This window comes from Mustela erminea, chromosome 8, assembly GCF_009829155.1.
Source record: "Mustela erminea isolate mMusErm1 chromosome 8, mMusErm1.Pri, whole genome shotgun sequence".
Lineage (NCBI taxonomy): Eukaryota > Metazoa > Chordata > Mammalia > Carnivora > Mustelidae > Mustela > Mustela erminea.
The window spans coordinates 41621005-41640564 of NC_045621.1; the positions used below are offsets into that span (position 1 = coordinate 41621005).

Sequence of the window (19560 nt, forward strand, 5' to 3'; positions counted from 1 at the left end):
GAACTTGGTTTGCTAGGAGCCGAGAGAAGCATTTCCAGGTGGGCCCTGCTTCTCCGAGGAAGCTGGTCTGTTTTGTTTGTGGGGCAGGGTGAACGGGAGGCAGCTGCAGCCTTTCCTCGCTCTTCCTGAGGTGCCGGCAGGCCAGCCATGGGGTCCCCTAAATCTTAACGTCGATACAAAGAACACTTTGCGGATGAACAGAAAAATCACAAAAGCAGTGTACGCCTGGAGAGATTTGTACAGCCACTACCCAGGCTGAGAAGTGGAACTTCAGCTTTGAATTCCTTCCTCCCCCACCCCCAGTGCCCGTGTCCACTCACCATACCCCCAGTGTATTTTACGCAGTCTAGCATAAGCATTTAAGTAGCCCCTAACTTGAACTTGGTGATTTTTCCCCTGCTCTTTACAATTTCTTCACATAGCCAGTAAATTTGGGTCCTTAAGAATTGTCCATCGTTTTTCATGCTTGTGACGTGCATGTACATGGAAGCCCGGGCTTTCTGGTCTGTGGGTGGCCCACCCTGATAACGGGTCCCCACCTGATGTTCACACCCTTGCGTAATCCCTCCCTCTGCCTGGCATCCCACTTCTGATAGGGATCGCCCACTGATGGACGTCCCTTCATGGTTGGGTTACATGGGATTATAGCTTTCTTCTGGATGGCAGTCTCTGTCTTGTGCTTGCTTTGATCAAGTACCATGCCGTACCCAGAGTCCCACTTGGCAAGGACCCGAGGCCCGTGGTCCCGTAGCCAGCAAGAGCCTGAAAGCTGCCAGTAAGGACATGAGCCTTCGGATGGCTCAGGTCTTGACTGGAGCCTGAAGTAGAGGACCCAGCCAAGCCCGTCTGGATCCCCGACCCACAGAAACCGTGAAATAGGCATGTCACGTGTGGTTACGTGTTCCGCAGCACGGGGTGCCCAGTGCTTGATCTTCCCAGAGTTCCTTTCTGGCCGCACACTGTGTTCCTGAGGTTCACCTGTGTGGACAGGGTGTCGCTGTAGTTCATTGACTTTTACTACGGTGTAGTTTCCCTGTACGCTCGCACCTCCGTTTACTTCCACCCTCTGCCCTCGAGGTCTGGAGCTTGTTCACAGCCCTTGCTGTTGGCGGCTGCCTCTTGGAGCCTGTCACGGGGGGCTCTGCACACCCACCCCCGCTCCCTGTGGTTGGACTTTTCGGTTTGGGAAGAGGGAATTCTGATGGAAGGGACAGGCTCTCTGATTTGTTCTAATTTATGCTTTCTTCTGGACGAATCGCTCTAAACTAATGTTTTTCCGCTCTCCCTGGGGCTTCCAAGGTGAAGGTTCTTTCCTGGTTTTTAACTCCTTCTCCTTATTGAATTGGAGGATTTCTTTGAATTTTCTGGAAAATGAGCCTTTCTTGCTTGGCCACGCAGACTTTCACAGTGCCTGTAAGTCACATGCTGAATCCTGTCGCTGGGGGCCCATTTGCAGAATTACTTTCGAGGGTTCCAGTTCTGGCCGGTTGAGGTCCAGTCTTTGGGTGGCCCTGGCTGTCCCTGTGAAATTAGGCTCCTGTTTACTGTAATTCTTACTCCCTGTGGCGAGTCTGGCCGCTGGGTCTCCTTTGGGCCGCCCTGGCCTGGGAGTACTTTCTGCTGGAGGGGCTGGCGTCCACCTCTCAGTTTGGAGAAATCCGTGAGTCAGCGCTGGACCTGGGGCTCGGGGACGCGCCCGCCAGCCGCTCTCAGTCTACATTTGGCTCTGCGCTCTGGAGGTGATTGCTGACGGAATGCGGGTCTGGGGAGACTGTGCCCACATGTTGAGAGCAAGTGCATTCCTAGAGAAAGTTAAAATTAGAAAAAGCGTCTCCATTTCCTGCCATTCAGTGGCAGTTGGCTTGTGTTTGTTTGCACAAGGATTTTTCTGGTAACCGTCTGTAGTCGGTTTCTGGTGGAATGTGAGGTGAAGTCATGATTTTCGGGATGGAGGTGATCGGTTTCCATGGCGATCTTTGTTGTTGGAGAGTGACTGCTTTGTTGTGAGTTCTTGCAGATTATGCGGGAATGGAAAAATATTATTGAAACAACCCTTTCCTCTAGCCAGCAAGAATGTTTCATCATTTTTTTTTTTTTTTAAATTTTTTAGTGGGAAGTTACCATCTTTGTTAGTGAAGTCCAGGAGGAGTGGACCATAGTGGGCTTGGCGGCTGATCGCCCCACCTCCTCCCTGGGAGGCCGCCCCCCCACCCCTCCCAAGAGGTGAGGCGCCTCCCTTGTACAGCCCTGGTTTGTTTAGCAAATAGAAACATAGGACACCTAGGTATATCTGACTGTCTGGGACATCTCTCCACTAATACAGTTATTTGTCCTGCATTTGAAGTTCAGATTTACCTGGGTGTCCTGTATTTTCTCTGGAGACCCAATGCCCACCTCGGCCCCGGCTGTTCTTTGCGGTCCTTGTGCTGGGTCTTGCGTGGTGCCCAGGCCTCTGGGCGGGCTGGCTTGTGGCACTTGGGGACACACCTATGGCTTCCCCAGTTTTGTGTCATGTGGCACGTGGACAGTCCCCGGTGCCAGCGCAAGGCTGGCCTCTTTCGGCACCGCACCGAGGGAAGGAGCTCACCCATGCTGGCCGGCCTGGAAGTGCCTTCCTCTAATGGGGGTGTGTTGCCAGGAGCTGAAGTCACAGGCTTTGGGGGAGAGGTGGGTAGGCGCTGGGCCTTGGGTAGGGAGGGGCGGGGGAGGCATTCCCTGCAGCAGGAGGCGGGATGTGTGTGCAGGAGTTTTGGGCACGTGTAGCGGCTGACCTGCTCGGTGAAGGGAGTTGGCCGTGGGTACTAGGAGGCTGGAGGTGGACTAGGGCCAACTGAGGGAGAGCCTTGAAATGGCTCAGGAAAGCTAGGCCCCAGGCCCCAGGGCGGGTGAGCTGGGGAAGAGCAGATGAAGCAGGGGGTGGGCGGATAGGTTTGGTGCAAGAATAGGGGAGTGGGACCCCCTGGGAGCTGATGAGTTGCTCCAGAAGCAGACGACAGGTGGCAGGAACGTTCAGGCGACAGGTGCTAATAACGGAACTCTTACCAAGTGCAAGGTGCAGCCTTGGGGCTGGGACACAGTGGTGAGCGAGACAGGCGCATTCCTGCCCCCACAGGCGGAGCAGGTTAGTTTGTTCTGGACACAGACGCTGACCCCTCTGGGGGCTTCCGTAGGGCCATCCGAGCAAGCACCTGCTGTGTCCGGGCGTCCCAGCTACATGGGATGAAATCCCGGCCTTCATGGAGCATTTTCTTATAGTAGAAGAGAAAGGAAATAAAACTATCAACAGAATGTCAAGAGTGAGAAGTGAAGTTGGCTGCGGGATTAGGGGCTGAAAGTGTGCTGGTTTGGATGGGATATGGGAGGCTGAATAATCCCCCCGCCCCCGAGATAGTCCCATCTTAGTCCTAGATTGTGAATGTTTCTTTATATGGAAAAAGGGCTTTGCAGGTAGGAGTCATTTCAGGAGAGATGACCCTGGATTATCCTAAATATGATGTAATGACAGGTGTCACTTTAAGAGCGAGGCAAAGGGATCTGACCTCAGGGAGCGTCTTGTGAGGAGGGAGACAGGTGGTGGGCTTCGAGGATGAAGAAGGGCCCACAAGGCAGGAACACAGGTGACCACTAGAACCTAAAAAAGGTGGGGAAGGGGATGCTCTCCTTAGAGCCTCCAGAAGGAACCAGACCTGCCAGGGCCTTGACTTTAAAGTGTGTTTCAGATTTCTGGCCTTCAGGCTGTAAGAGAATGAGCTGGGGTTCCGGCCACCAAGTTGGTGCGAGGGGTTGAAGATAGACATAGAGCAGAGCCCCAAAGGCCATCGCTCCTGGCGCCTTCAGAAGGCTGTGGTGGGCTGGCTTCCTGACGAGTGGCCTGTGGCCTCGGGGCCTGAACCGGATCCAGGCCCAGTCTAGGGTCAGGAACTCCTTGGGCGTCCGGAGCTCAGATGGCCTTGGCCTTCAGCCTGGACGTGAGCCAGGGCAGACGTGTTTATTTTGAATGTAGAATGTCAGTTGGAGTGTGAATACCCTTTGCTTTTCTCCAGTTCAGGAGAGTGTGAATGTATCTCATTATGATGATGATGATTTTGGAGAGGGAGCTTCTGTGAGCAAGTAGGGAGCTGGAGAGGGAGGGAGACTCTCAAGCAGGCTCCATGCTTGGCCCAGAGCCTGCCACGGGACTCTATCCCACACCCCCGGGATCACGACTGGAGACGAAATCAAGAGTCAGATGCCACTCAGGCGCCAATGTATCTAACTAATGGAACAAAATATTGCCTTGGCTTTCTAAATTGAGAATTTCTGACACTTAGAATAGCCCACTGGCTTGGACCAGAGCCGGCGGCACATGCTCATTCCTATCACCCAGCTGTGTCTGTGCCTTGGCCAGAAGGCCCAGTGCTCACCGGCCAGTTTCACATTTGTGAATCCATCTGTTCTGGTTTGCCCTCTGAATGCAGAGCCTGATGTAAGGACTTGGGTTCTGGTGTGGGCAGGGAGCTGGTCCCTGGAAGCAGGAGAGGGGAGCCAGGAGCCGAGGGTGGGGAAAGCAGGCGCAGGGTGAGTTTCTGAGCTCAGGATCAGTTGTGCTAGGGACTGTCCTGAGGAGCCCTGTGAATAAGCCGTAGATTGGTCCCTCTGGAGGGTAGGAGGCTGGGGCACTGACCCCAGGGCCGGCCTGGGGAGTGTGTGGCGACTGTTCCTGGGGAACAAGAAAGGCCGCAATTTCAGCCCCATCCAGCAACGGCTGAGACAGCCAGCAAGGTCTGGCATGATGACTGCCCACCATCGGTGTGGCAGACGGTGTTCTGAGGATGGTCGGAGAAGGTTCAGACCTGCGTGACCATGAAGGCACACAAAGACAACGGGCTGCCCACCCGTGGGGGACTCAGCGTCCCCCATGCACCTGGCGTCCTCCCTGGGCACCTGCTGGCCGGCGCCTTCCCAGCCTAGAGCCCCGCATCCCGTTCTGTGCTCCGGCGAGCATTTTGCCCCTCATTGTCTTCCGTTTCCAGGCTTGAGTTTCCATGCCTGCTTTACTCTTCCTTCCAGTTCCAGAAGGCAGGACCTGAGTTTCTGACTTCCCTGGCTGTCCACTCTGTGCTTGAGGAGCAGCAGCGGCCCAGTGAGGGTTTCTGAGATGATGACAGAGTGGCCTGTTGACACTCTAACCTCCTGTCCCCCGACCCGAATGGGCCATGGCCACGGAAGCTCGGGCTGTGTATTTAGTCATTCACCTTCCGTGCTTCGTTTTTGATTGCTTAGGATGAAGGCAAGCCTAAGTAAACATCCAGAGCCGTCATTCATCATTCGGAGAGACGGGTCGGGGCAGATGGCTTTGTTGGGAAGTGAGAGATGGCGGACAGAACCCACCATTCAGGGCCCATAATAACCACCTGGCCTGCTGCGTTCTGCCCAGGACCCGATTCCATGTGTCTACGTTGTAGCTGGGAGCTGAGGGGACCCAGAGGAGGGGGAGTCCCCCAGCCCTGCAGCTGTTGTCCATGGAAATGCTTCCTGAAGTGCACACCACTCTGGTGGCGTTTTGAGTTTGCACGGTTTTCATAACTTTTTTTTTTTTTTTTTGGAAGATTGCGATTTTTAAAACGTCTTGGTTAAGAAGTAGGATATTCCCTGAGGTTGGGGACTGCTTTGCGTTTCTGGATAACATTGTGCTTATCTCACCAAAGAGATTTAGGAGCTGCAGATTCATTTTGGATAAATATTTAAAAATACAGAATGGCCCCCTTATTACTTTATTCAGGTCTCGGGCTTCAGAAAGTGTGTGTCCCAGCGACTCTGTTTCTGACCCAGTTTCTGTATATGCTTTGCAGGTATGGCTTGTTCTCTGAGGCCGGGGGAGGGGAGTGGTCTGTGATACAGAGCCAGATGAATGAATAATGAATCATTTTATGCTCTTAGAAAGTAAGCATTCTGCCCTTTGCTCTGCCACTCTGGCTGGGTTTTCTAAACAGCGAGTATTACCACACAGTCCAGCAGCGAGGCTGCCGGGGTGGAGGGGGCCTTTCCCCCCACCGAATAGCCCTCTAACAAAGCTCAATGGGGCGGGCAGGGGGTGCTTCCCAAGGCCTTAGTTGGAGATGAGTCAGGCGTGAAAGGGAACTGGAATCAGTTGGAAAAGCTGACCCCGGAGGCTCCAGCTGTGGGTCTCCCTCTCTTGCCTCTTGAACTGTTGCCCAGGTGACAGGTTGCCAGGGTGAAAATTTGACCCTAGGAAGGAGCATCTGAGAGGTCACATGGCTGGCAGCCCTGGCTGAGGTGGAGCCAACAGAGTGCGGGAAAGGAGGGTACTCCGGGGGAGGAGGTGGCCGTGGGGCTCTGGACGAAAGCAGCCGGCACTCATGCCCGGGCGGGGTGACTCCCCACCCTGCCCACCACCCTGCATTCATCACAGCGTTCAGAGAGAGCCAGGACTCCAGTCCCCGTCCTAACAGGGTCTGAGTCTTCTACCCACCAAGTCATCTGAAAGGCTTTCAGCCTTCTCCGCGTTTGTGGGCGAGGGTGGCGGGGGTGTGGGGGAGAGCTCTTGACTTTGCACCGTCTCCCAAGACGCACACCTGAACTCCCTTCGCCTGGTGCAGGCAGGATGTTTCATTTCCTCCTCCTTCAAAAGCCTTGGGAGGTTTTATAATTTATGTCTCGGAAGAAGGAACGAAGGAAGGAAGGGTGACATTGGGGCCCAGTCTGACAACTTAAGTCCTCACTCGGAGACATTGGTCTCAGGGCAACCTGCTTTGTCTTCTCTGCTTAATTCCCGTTTGACCGTTACTCTCTGTATCAGTCATGGGTGCTGGCCCGGCTCCCTGCCTGGTGACCCCGGCTGTCCACTTCCTGACCTCAGATCGGGGTCGAGAATGTCCCGTCTCAGATATGGGCGCAGCGGTACCTGCTTGCCCACCTCCCAGCGTCACTGTGGGAAACAGCCAAGAGACCAGGTAGGAAAGTACAGTATCAACCATCATATGTAGTACCAGTGGTTCTCAAAGTGTGGTCCAGGGACCAGGAGCATCGCCATCACCTGGGAGCAAGGGAGAAGAGCGGGCTCTCAGGCTGGCCTTGGGGCGGGGTGGGGGGGTGGAGCCCAGCCGGCTGTGACTGTGAGGCCTCCATGAGTCCAACCCGTGCGGGGATAACCACCACCTGCCGCCACTGTTAGCAGTTAGGTTCTCAACCTTGTGTTTCTTCCCCCAAGCATTTTGTGGGGCTTCTGTGCAGTTGGCGTTAGGTTATTTGTTCTTTCACGTTCCAAAGCAGGAAAAGAAAGGTCTTGCACGGTATGGAGAGCCCGGTTTTACATTGAGGACACCAAGGCCCAGACTTAAGTTAGGCCTTTTAAGCAAGGCCCCCAAGCTTGGGAAGGGCTGCGTCCTGCTGCATGGCCCACTCGTCCTGCCCACAGGTCCCTGCCTGGAGCCATCACCCATTTTATCCATGGGCAAAGTTAGAATCAAAAAGAATCAAAAGCCAGGATGCCACCCTTGGACAGTCCTCCTTCATTGCCCAGACACTGGACTTAAACTTCCCATCTCGCTGGGGAAGCCCAGGCTCGAGATGCGGGTCAGATTGCAAACGTCCTTAAGTGACCGCCCAGCTAGTTGGAAAAGTTACTCAAATCCTGGGAGAAGAAGAATGTTCCTTTTTTTTTTTTTTTTTTTAAGATTTTATGTATTTACTCATTTGGGGGTGGGAGGAGCAGAGGGAGAGGGATAAGCAGACTCCCTGCTGAGCCCGACCCGGGGCTCCATCGCACAACCCTGAGATCCTGAGCTGAGCTGAAGTCAAGAGTCAGAGGCCCAACCCACTGAGTCCCCCAGGCGCCCGAAAACTTTGCTTTTTTTAAATGCCAAAAGCCATGTCCGAGACTCTTCCGTTGGGTGGAGGTCTCTTCGGAGTGTGAGTCTGACAGCGCCGCCTCCTGATTTCCTCCTTGAAGTCCACGAACAACACAAAGACGCTGACAGAGGCATCTGTGTCCAGCTTGTTAATTTTTCCTCGAAGGTTCAATGTTGTCTCCTTTGGCAGCCCATTCTTAAGCAGTTCTCCTCAGTGGAGTCTGGGAAATGGTCCGCTGGACTGCTGTGGAAGCCACTCCTGTCTCACGCGTGGCCATTTGTTTCTGTGATAATTAAATGCCTACAGTTTTTCCAGAACAGGGCCCACCAGCTGCGGCCAGATGGGGTAGAGACCCAGAGGAGGAAGAGAAGCCCTGTCTGGCCGCAGGTGTGGGAGTCTATGTGTCTGAGACAGCAAGGGGACGGGTAGCACCGAGTCCTTCTGTCACACGCACAGGCACGTGAGCCTCCACGCAGGGAGGAAGGCCAGCCGGCCAGCTGCACACAGTCCTGATGACCACCGGCTCGGCTCGCTCCTGCGTCGGGAGCCCCATAGGAGCCCACAGGCCAGGATCGTGAATGGAGAGACACGTACATAAATCAGTGCAGTGTCTGGTTGTTTGTCTCAATCCCCCCTTTCCCTTTGTGCTTTAGTACTCAGTACGGGTTTCCTGCAGGAGTGGGGAAAGGAACCCATGTTCTGTAAATCACATAGTCTGTAAAATTCCAAATGCTGTGTAACTAGGGGAAATATCAGGGGACCAGCTCTGCATTCTGGGTAAGAAAATGTCACCACCTAAGTCGGGTGAGATTTCTGACGCGTCCCCTTGGCGGTATTTATCCCCCACTTGCCTGAACAGGCTCCCCGTTCATGGTGGTGTATGTGTGGGTTTTGATCACGTTGGACGTAAAGACCATTGCCAGTCTACCAAAGTGTTACTTACATATTTATATATTTTAGTTTTATTAATTGGCGCTCTTAAAAGGGACTGATTTCCTCTGATAACAGTGAAGAACGTGGGCTGAAGTCAGGCCAGGAGATCCCACTTTGTTCTTTTTTTTTTTTTTTTTAATTATATTTTATTGTATTTTTTCAGTGTTCCAAGATGCATTGTTTATGCACCACACCCAGTGCTCCATGTAATACGTGCCCTCCTTAATACCCCCCCATTGGGCTCACTTATCCCCCCCAACCACCTCCCCTCCAAAACCCTCAGTTTGTTCGTCCACAGTCTCTCAAGCTTCGTTTCCCCCTTGGATGGCCCACGTGTGCAGTGGAATATTACGCAGCCATCAGAAAGGATGAATGCCCAATTTTTGTCCCCCACTTTGTTCTGAGGCTCATGGTGCTGAGCTGCTCTTGGGGCAGGGGCGTGCCTTCCTGGCTGAGGTCAGGGATAGCAGCTCTAGGTAGCCCGGTGAGCTGACCGAATCTGTCTTTGGGACCATTATCTGTCTGGGTTTCGAGCCATGATGCCCGTTTTCTTCTTTTTCTCCTCCCTGCCTCCTCTTGGCACGGCTGGCATTTAAGCAGGCACCTCTGGGTATGTGCCCACTTTTGCCCTAAGCCAGCCACGGCCTGGCCCTTTTTGCCCCATTGTATAAGTAAGGCTCATACAGAAATGGTCAGCAGACGCTCCCGGTAGAAGGTGGGACAGAATGTTGCCAGCTCTGTATACGCGATGGGCATGACTCTTCATCACAACCTGACTTACGGACACTGGAATTTGAATTTCATGTAATATTCATGTCCCAGAATACTCTTAACTTTCATCTTCCACCTCCACTATTTTTAAAAATACAAAAACATTCTTTGTTCCTGGGTGGTACAAAGACAGATGACGCCCTAGATTTGGCCCTGGGGCCGAAGTTTGCCTCCGGTGGAGGACAAGAATTTGTCTGGTTCTGCTTTTTACTCTCGGTCTACTACTCTGGTGCCTTGCGGCATAAGGTGTAGGGATGAGGGAGAACCCGTTCCTGCCGTGGAGAGACACCAGAGATTGGCTGACATGGGGTACGAGAGATCCTCTGGCTGATGGAGCCATACATGTCCATCGTGGTGGCTTGGAAACCTTAAAAAAACCCTGTCATCCCCCCAGCAGCCCCTGAGATGGTCGGGATCGTGAGAATTCCTTTTCCGATTTGCAGATACAGCACAATGGCTTCCTAGGGCTGCCTTAGCGAAGGATTCGCTGGGCGTCGTGAGCACCAGGAATGTGTTGTCTCGTGGTGTGGAGGCCGGAAGTCTAAGATGGAACGTTGGCAAGGCTGGTTCTTCCTGAGGCTATGAGGGAGCATCTCCTCTGTGAGTCTGTCCTGCTTTTGGTGATTTGCTGGCTTTTTGTGACATTCACTCCAATCTCTGTCTTCGTTCTCATGTGGCATACCTCCGTGTGTGTGGTGTGTGTGTGTGGTGTGTGTGTGTGTGTGTACCTCAAAATTTCCCCCTTTGTAAAGACTCCCATCCCATAGGAGCAGGACCCACCCTAAGGACCTCATTTTAATGCCATTACCCGAGTAAAGACCCTATTTCCAAATAAGGTCACATTCTGAGGTCCTGGGGGTTAGGGCAAGACTCCAACATAGGAATTTGAGGAAGCATAGTTCCATGTATTAATAGGGGATGTGGAAAGCCTGGTTGAGTGTCTTGTTGGTGATTGTCCTGGAGTGAGAACGTAGGACAAAGCTGTCACCTCTGTCTTTGTATGAATATAGTTCCCGTCAAAATGTCATGAGCCTCTCACTGTTTATGCCCCCAGATTTCCAGACCTCCTCAGGTAAGGTAAACTCTCCATATCCGTGTCTTCAGCTGAGACTGGAAGCTGATAAAACGGCTACTGGCAGATGGACAGGGGACATCGGGCTGCGGGTGAAGACAAGGCGTGTTCAGAGACTCCCAAAGACAACACAATTTTGTGTTCTCTGAATTGCTTTTTGACAGTTTGGTGGTTCCCATCCACTTTGTCCATTGACAGCCCTGATGTTTCATGACACAAAATCAGGGAGTTGGGCATCTTCTAGACTTGGGACTTGATGCCAACTTGATGATCCCACATGAAGTCCTATGGTTTCTTCTGGGGGCCTTGGGGACTGGGGAGTATGGCCACTCCCTGGGGATAGCAGTGCTTGGTCCAGAGATCATGTCTGCTTTGCCTCTCAGGAGCGCTGGTCTTTGTGCGAAAACGTAGGACATTCAGAGGTGGACCACAGAGCTAGGGGGTTGGAGAGGGACCGACGGGTCCTTTCCACGTAATCCATTCCCCCCTGGACCTCACTGGTGGGACCATTCACAGCCAGATACCCTTCCCTCCCTGAGCTCCCAGCACCAAGTTGCCAAAGGGTTCCGTGAGTGTGTGTGTGTGTATGTGTGTGTCCTTGTGTACCTGTGCCCCCACACTCCCGTACCTGCCCAGAGTCCAGCATGACCGTCTGAGTCAGCTTGTTGGGCAACATTGGGTCCTCCCATGTTAGGTATGAGGTAAGAGTTGACCCAGTCACCCCTAGTCTGGGGAACCTGCCAGAGACTCACGGGATGAAATTAAACTCTACCTAACTGATCCTTTGGAATGAGCAAATGGCAAGCCCCAGAGAGCTCCCAAGGCCCTTCCCTCAAAATGCTAAGTGACTCAGCCCTTAAAGCAACAGGGAATACTCGTGTTGTGGTTAGCTCTTCATAAAGAAAAAACCTGGCAACTTTTTGCGGTTCTGATGACGTAGCGGTCTGCAGTTTCTCAGCAAATGTGTATTCTTGTGGCTGCGAGAGAGGCTTTGGGCAGCCTGGGGGTGCAGGAGGCCAAGGCAGGGAACAGGGGATGGGGGTGGGGGTGCTCCTCCAGGGAACTCGGGGCTTGCTGCTTCCTGACCACCTGGCTCGGCACGGGGGGGCTCCCGCACACAGACCAGAGCAGGGGAGCGAGGCTCCGCAGAGCTGGCACCCATTCAGAATGCGGCAAGAGATTCCTACGACCCCAGCCAAGATTTGGGGGAGGGGTGGGGAATAGGAAAGGAGGCATCCCAGTTTTATATAGGCTGGTGTTGTGACGGGAGGGATGACTTAACAATCAGAAAAAAAGAAGTGCTCTACGTCATGTTCTACTCACTGTGGAACAGATCAGCAAGAGAAGAGACGGGACACACAAGCCCCCGCAACCCTCTGCTGAGAAGCCAGGTCTGCTAATACTGTCACCGCCTCCTGTCCCTTTTCAGCATGTTCCCCGCTTTTTAACACGAGGAGAGCTCTCAAGTGGCATCGATCTTCCCGAGTGCCGCACGTGTCTGGACGAATATTCGAGAGTCCCACGAGTCTTTCTCCGACCCACAGGTAGCGAAGCAGACAAGCACGTCCACGGTCAGCGCGCCGGCTGGACCGCAGTATCTTGTTCCCCATGTCTTGAACATCCCGTCCCCAGCCCGGATTTTTCTGTCTCCTTTGGGATCTAAGTCTTTTGTCGTGTTTGAATAAACATTCTTACGTCGTTGAGCGTTGGTTGACTTTGATGGAGCTCTTCCCTTTGCCTTTGCGATTTTGGATGTCGCTTGTGCCACGTTCTGTTCCGTCTCGAGATTAACTGTGTCCATGGCGCATTTTTCTCTTGGCTTCGGGTTGATTTCTTTTCCTTTGTGCACACCTTGCTGTACATCTAGAGTCCGTTTTATTGTTGAAGCCCCGAAGTGGGGGGTCAGGGGGAGCAGCGTCCTGAAAACTGGCCAGCCGCCCCAGCGCTCTTGCCGTCGCATGGGAGATACCTGTTCGGAAGAGGGTCTGTCTGTCCCTGCCGTCTGTTCTCAGGGGAGGGGGCCGGAACGTCGCAGGCCCGGTGACCCTGCTGTGGGGAGGGCGTCCAGGATGCAGTTTCAGCCTCACGTTTCACCACGTGATTGGGCCAGGAGGCCAGGGGTGGGGGGTGGGGTGGGGGGGCAGTCCGGCATGGTGACTGTCAGTCCCGTCCCTCCGTCGCGCCATCCTGGGGTAAGGGATCCTTCGCAGATGTGGGCTGTGTAGCATCCCGTTGGTTGAGTGGGGCTGGATGCCGCTCCTGAGTGACCGGGAGTCGTGTGTGAGGAGGAAGCCCCGCTGCTGGTGGGGAGACTGGGATCCCTGGGGTTCAGGCATGAGAGGATTCTGTCGAATGGCCAGGCTCTGTAGCAGAAGTGACCGCAGGTGAGGGGAGACACCGCCCTGGGGGAAGATAGCAAAAGAGCCGATAAAAATAGTAAATAAAATAAATTAAAAAAAAAATAGCAAGTAACAGATTAAAAAATGGCAAATAAAAATAGCCTTGTTGCAGGCTGTGATACAGGTCTGTGTGAGAGGTTTTCTGGGGACGCGTGTGCTTGGGGTCTGCGTCCCTGGAAGGCCAGAGCCAGCCTCTGAGACCCCAGGGGAGGCCCTGCCTCCTGTTCTCAGCAGCAGGGAGCCGGGAGGGAGCAGCTTCTCATCCCTGCGCACAGTCTGAGAAGGGAGAGGAGGGGAGGGGAGGAGAGAGTGGGAGGGGTCTCCAACGCCTGGTCCAGGCCAGTACCTTCCTTCTGCTGGCCTTGCTCCTGCAGCAGTGATGGAAGGTGCATCTGCGGCCACATCGCCGCGCCCACCACTGTCCCCACCTTATCGTGTGAACACGGCTGAGGGCATAGTTCACCCTAGACGTGGAAGAGGGAAAGTGCCATCATGAGGTGTCGCTGACCAAGGCTCTGAATCCCACATTCCCCTTCTGTCTTGCAGCATCTGCCTTCTGTGGATGGGAGGACAGGTCCTGGGACTTGCACTCTGACGTCAGGAAGCGGGTGGCCTGTCGGAGGTAAGCTGTGCAGCCTGGGTGTTGGAAGAGCAGCTGTTCCCACCTGCTGTGTGTGGAGGCCACTGTGTTAGGGCCAGGGTGCAGGGACTCCTGCAGGGAGATGGGCCCCGTATGCCCGCACGGCAGTTCCTGAGGGAGGAGTCACTTCCAGAAGCTTCTTGGTCTTTTACAGCTCTGCAGACCTCTCCCTCACGGCTCTGTCTTCACATCCTTGTCAGCTCTCAGTTTCCCCAACCTGGGAAGGTCAGATGGCACCAGGGACTTCCCTTTCTGGTGCCGCCCTAGGAACATCTGGCTCTACCAGAAGACAGACAGACAGGCAGCTAGTTCTCTGCCCTGACAGCCATGGGGCAGAGCCGGGGTTGGCCGTCCCTTTCCTGTTTGCACAGAGGAGTTAGTCTTACAACAGAAGAGGTTATGAGCTCCCAAACAGGGGCCACCAGTGATGACGTGCAGATTGAGAGAGCTCCGTGTGGCCGTGGTAATGGCTCGCCTACGCCGGGACTCGGGGCAGGCGTCGGGCCTGGGAACACAGTGGCAGACTGGGCATCCTGCTGCAGCCAGGAAAGAGTGAATGGTGGCCTCATAGCACGTCCCCAAGTATTTTCTTGGCTGTTCTTTTTTTCTTCTTAACTGTTTACTGTTAAAGCGCAGTTGACATGCAGCGTTATGTTAGTTTCAGGTATACATCGTGGTGATGGGACAAGTCTGTCCTGGGCTCACTGATCCCAGGGTCACTGTGGTCCCGTCTCATTTCACCCAGAGGTGGGATGTTAGCGGCTCTGGGTTCTTTCTCCCTTGACCAGTGATAGAACAGTCACCGCAGTGGGGCAGCCTTCTGGGGATGAAGAGACTTCTGTGCCCTTGCCAGGGGAAAGGATCGGGTAGAATTAAATGGATCCTCTGCGTCCAGTGGGTGGAAGAGGCAGTTCACGAGGAGCCGCTCAGAGGCTGCCTCCTTCCCCATCACGTTGGAATAACAAAAACCCTTCCAAGTAAAATGGGGAGCTACCCAGATCGTTCCAGTTTTTCCTTAAGTCTTCCGCATCCTTTGTTTGACTTGGGATGGGTGACTGGATTTTGTTCCAAGGCTTTTCTCTCCCCACCCTTTCTATCAGGTCTCATTGTCTTCTAGTATCTGCTTTCCGACAGAAAGAATGTTGGGGGTGCCTGCACGTTACACGCCTGGGGCCTTTCCAGGAGTGATGTGAGGAATTCAGGAGCTTTGTGGTCCCAGGGTCAGTCCTCTCCACACTGAGGTCTCAAGACTTAAAATACTTCTGCCCTTGCCTTATAAGTACAGCCCCTTGCCCTGGAGGCTGTGGTCTGTTTGGGTTGCGGGGAAACCCAGCGAAAGGCATCCAGATTCCTCGCATTCTTTTGGCCTGGCACCAGCCGGAATGCCAGGATTTCTGAAATCAGCCAGCAGATATGCAGCTCGGCTCTTTTCTCTAGATAAACTTGACCGACACCAGTGGGTTGTGCAACATACTGGCTATCTGACCCCCAACGTGGTCTCCCCTCCGGGTTTCGATTTAGAGTGTAGCTTGGCAAGTGCGGGCCCACCACCCGCCCAGCCCCGGTGCACCGAATAAGGCCGGTGGAGGTTCCTGGGTCCTCTGCCCGGGACCCCGCACCTGCTCCAGCAGTAACCTGAGCTGTATTTATGTGGCTTGCTTTCTCTGGCACTGAACCAGGGTTCTTGGGTCTAGGAAGACGAAGCAGGTTGGTTGGATGGGGCCCTGGACGTGACCCAGAATGGTGCCTCTTGTCTCCATCTTGGCATAAAGGGCTCCTGTGGGCCTGGGAGGCTTACTTTTACCTGTTCTGGGGGAGGGGGGTGGTGGAAGACGTGCATCGGGCTGAGATTTTAGGAGAGTAGACGTGTGTCCTATGTCCTACAGCATTTAGAGAACTCATCGACTGGCCGTGGTCAAAACAAGGCATTGTGATACATGCAGCCAATTTTTGTGTCCCCCCCCCCCCACAACCCAGGAACATAAATGCGGTTTTCTGTGTGCATCTGTAATATTTGAGATCTGATTTATCTCCAGTTCACTGTGAGGTGGAGCTTCCTGGGGTTTCAGTGTGTATGTCCAGAATTCTGCCTGATTGTGTGATTTTCCGTGTCATTCCAGCAAGTCTCAGCCTGTTAGCGATCCCCTTGTTACTTCCATCAGAAATTGTTCATTAAAACACTTGCTCCAAGGCTGCGGCTCAAGGTGGTGGACCAAGTGAGGGAGCAGAAATGAACCCTACCTTTCTCTTCACTTTAAGACCGGTGTGAATGATTGTGTAACCAGCAGATACCAGAACTTGGCCTCAGCTTCTCAGGGAGCGTGCCAGCCAAGGACAGAGCCCAGTTCCTCCTCCAGGGGAGGCTACAGCTGGTTCCCACAGTTCTGCCAGTGGCTAGGAAGGCTTCAGCCAACTGCCTTCCCATTTTGTTTGCTCGAGCCCTGGAGGAGGGCCCTGTCCTGTCCGTTTTACAGATAAGATGTGAGGCTCATTCCCTAAGCCACCCCTTCCTGGCCCACGCCCTCCCCCCCTTATCTGTTCCTGGTTAGACGCACGCCTCATGCAGTCAGGGGTCCCCAGTCCCGTGCTGGCCCAATAAAAACAAATGACAAGCCATGAATGTGAGCCATCTTGCTAATTTTTAGAGGGGACACCAGCTTTTTCTCCTAGTACTGTTCATTTACCTAAAAGTCAAGGATATGATTCAAGAATGAGTTGATCTTAAATGAAGTTACCCTTTAGCCACCTGGACCCCTCTTCTCTCTCTGGGTAGGGCCCACTCTGGCCAGGCACCCTCGGCCTGGACTATGTGGAGAAGCACCAACGGGGTCTTTTCAGGGGCTACTTTTCAGCCCAGGGATCTCCAGACGTTTCTGATGGGCTGGAGTTTTGGGGGGTTTGTTTCGTTTTGAGGTGAAATTCACATAATATCCAGGAAGCACTTTAAAGTGTGCCGTTTCCTGGAATGGAGTGCCTTCTGCTCACGTCGGTGCTTAGCCAAGCCCCAGAAGAATCCCCTGTCCCGAAGTAATTATTCCCATCACCCCTGCCCCCATCCCCTGGCAGCTACTAAGCTGTGACCTTTGAGGATGGAGCTAGGCTCCAGTTCGTGTGGTAGGAGATCCTGCTGTCAAGACAGAGCGGCTCAGTCCGGCATGGTCGCCCAGGCCTGCTGGGATTGTCCCTGGCCAGATGCCCCCAGGGCACTGCGATCCTGCACCTGCTGAGGCCTGCAAGACACCCCCAGGGGCAAGGTCTGACCTCACATTGTCCCAGAGGGTGGCCCCCCCAGCCAGGCCTTGAATCTGAGATACGGCTCTGCCGAGGTCTCCCCTCAGTGCTACCTCACTCAGTAAAGAGTGCGGTTGAATCTGAGTGAGGTCAGGATCCGGCTCCGTGGAACCCCGGGGAATGTGGACACAGGAGAAAGCCGAGCCTCCCTCCAGGTGCTGAGTGACACTCAGAGCGGCATCCGCGTTCGTTAAAGCCTTGTGTGTTAGCCTCCTCGAGGCCCGCCCTCTTCAGCCTCCTTCGAGAGCGGGAAGTCTTGAGAACAGATGAGAAATGTTTAACGTAACTTGGTTTGGAGATAAAGGTGTGAGTGACAACTCCGCTATTGTTTATTTCGAGAGCCTCCCAATCTCTTGCTGAAACTCGCTCAGATTACAAAGAACTCCCCAGTCTAATCAGAAAACCCCTCATTTCCCTATCTCTCTGGCTTGACTTTTCTCTTTTATTAGTTCAGTACTTAAAGCCCACGGGGCTTTGGGAAGGGCAGAGTGAATGCATTTTATTCTGGGGTGAGAAAAGTTGTCTCTCTGAGCATGTTCCTCTTTTCTAAGTGTGGAAGGATTTCAGTTAGGAGTCCGTGAGCATTTTGCATAAATTAATTTCTTTGGAGCTCAGTTTTCTTGTCTGTAAAAATGGGACCAGTGTCTAGAAAGGTCTTAAAGATGAAAAGGAATTAAATATGCTCTCAGACTTGCTCAAGCGGAACAGGAGGGTGACTGGAAGGGTCCAGACCAAGCACTGCGGGCCACGGAGGACCCAGGAAGCAGGATTTGAGGCATGAAGCTGCTTTTCAGGAATTACATGTCCCGTGTGCGCTCCCCCCACTCCTCCCCACACCTGTGCGCCTGCCCCCTCACCTGGCCCGTGCTGCTCACCCAGTGTGCACCGGGCCCAGGGATGGCCGCCTGCCAGTGCACAGCTCTCCTCGGCGAGACCTGCCTCTGGGCCGCTTTCACATTTCCCGGCTGCCAGCCCTCAGAAGTGGCTTCAGCCAGCTCAGCCTTCTGAGCCAGTCCTCAGTGGTTGGGTTGGCAGGCGGGCTGCAGATTGGCTCCCCTGTAGGGGCGTCCATTGGTGATTCCTCAGGGGGAGCGTGCAGGGCCGTGGGGGCATCCCTGGGCCTGGCAGTGACCACTGCTGGTCCTCCTGGCCAGTGAGGAGCTGACCCGTGCTCTTCCTCACCTGGGCTTGTATGCAGTTTCCTTTCCTTCCTTCTTACTTCCTGCCCTCTCCTCCCCACCTCCTTCCTTTGGAATGTGGCACCACCTGCCACTTCGGGCAAGTCCAGAACCTTGCCTTTCTCACCTCTCGCCATCGTGGTGGTCCCAGAGGTCAGAAAAGAGATTAATATGACCCACTGGCCAGAGTGAATGATGTGGGGCCCCTCCTTCCAAGAGGTGAGCATCAGGCCTGCGGGAGGGCTGCGCGGAGGGCCCGTCTGGGTCTTCCTGGCACGCTCTGGTCCTGTTTTGTAAACTCCCATCACCATCAGGCAGATAGATGCAGGTCCAGAGTTCCACTTGTGATGCTCCTGGAACCTCTTTTCCACTCTGCCCACAGCGGGGAAAGCTTTGCATTTGGCAGAAGACGAAGCAGAGATTTTAAAAAAAGAAAAAACAACAAAGCCGGTGTCTGTCCTAGCTCAGTGTCTTCCCAAGGTCACAGTGTCTTCCCTTTACAACCTGGCCATCCGCCCTCCAGGCAGGCAGGGTCCACCCTCTCCGCCCTCCGCCTCTGGTGGGGGTTTGCTCTGCTGAGCACCTGTGCTGTGTGCCATTGCCCTGGTTTGCATGTGAATGGGGATCCCCATCCCCACTCCCATCCACCCCTGGGCCGCCCTGGACTCTGCACACAACTTGATCCTTTTTCCTTTCTTCCTTGTTGTCACCATAAATCCTGTTTATCTTCGCTGTTCCTGTGGGAGCTGGAATGCGCAGCCCCCTCTCTGCCTTCAGCTGTTAGCGAATTTAATGATCATCCATGGATGCTTAGTCGGCCTGTGGTGTCCTCGGGTCGTGCCCATCCTGTTTTGGGCCTTGTTCTGTTGAACATCATTTTTATGACAAGCAGGTCAGGGCACCTGGTGGCTCAGTGGGTTAAGCCTCTGCCTTCAGCCTAGGTCATGATCTTAGGGTCCTGGGATCGAGCCCCACATCGGGCTCTCTGCTCAGCAGGGAGCCTGCTTCACCACCCCACCTGTCTCTCTGCCTACTTGTGATCTCTCTCAAATAAATAAACAAAATCTTTAAAAAAAAAAAAAAAAAAAAAAAGAAGCAGCAGCAGCAAGCAGGTGTTTACCTGGGGTCAGTGGCCTCCTAGCATGGTCCTTCTAGAGGGCCTGCTACAGAACTTCAGGGGCACAGGTAGTTTCTGCAGAGAAAACCTGTCACCCTTACTGCATTTCTGAAAGTATCTGCACCTTCAGAAAAGGCAACAGCTCCTGACATAGAAGAAGACCAAAGACAGGCTTGTGGATAAGTGGGAGGTAAGAGGAGCAAGCTGGGGTCCGACAGGGGCACCAAGTGTTTCCTTTAGGCTGGAGTGCTCAGATGAAACCAACATCGAACTGGACAGAAACCAGTTAAATCTCTTCTTTCCTTCAT

At 53.8% G+C, this 19560-nt stretch overlaps 1 protein-coding gene across 1 annotated transcript in view; it reads left to right on the plus strand.

Annotated features, from left to right (window-relative positions):
• SH3BP4 (SH3 domain binding protein 4) overlaps window positions 1-19560 on the plus strand; it is an 82089-nt gene that overhangs the window by 22675 nt on the left and 39854 nt on the right. The window contains exon 2 of the mRNA XM_032355246.1: window positions 13573-13648. The gene's annotated coding sequence lies outside the window, so the exon portion shown is untranslated. The remainder of the gene's footprint in view (window positions 1-13572; window positions 13649-19560) is intronic.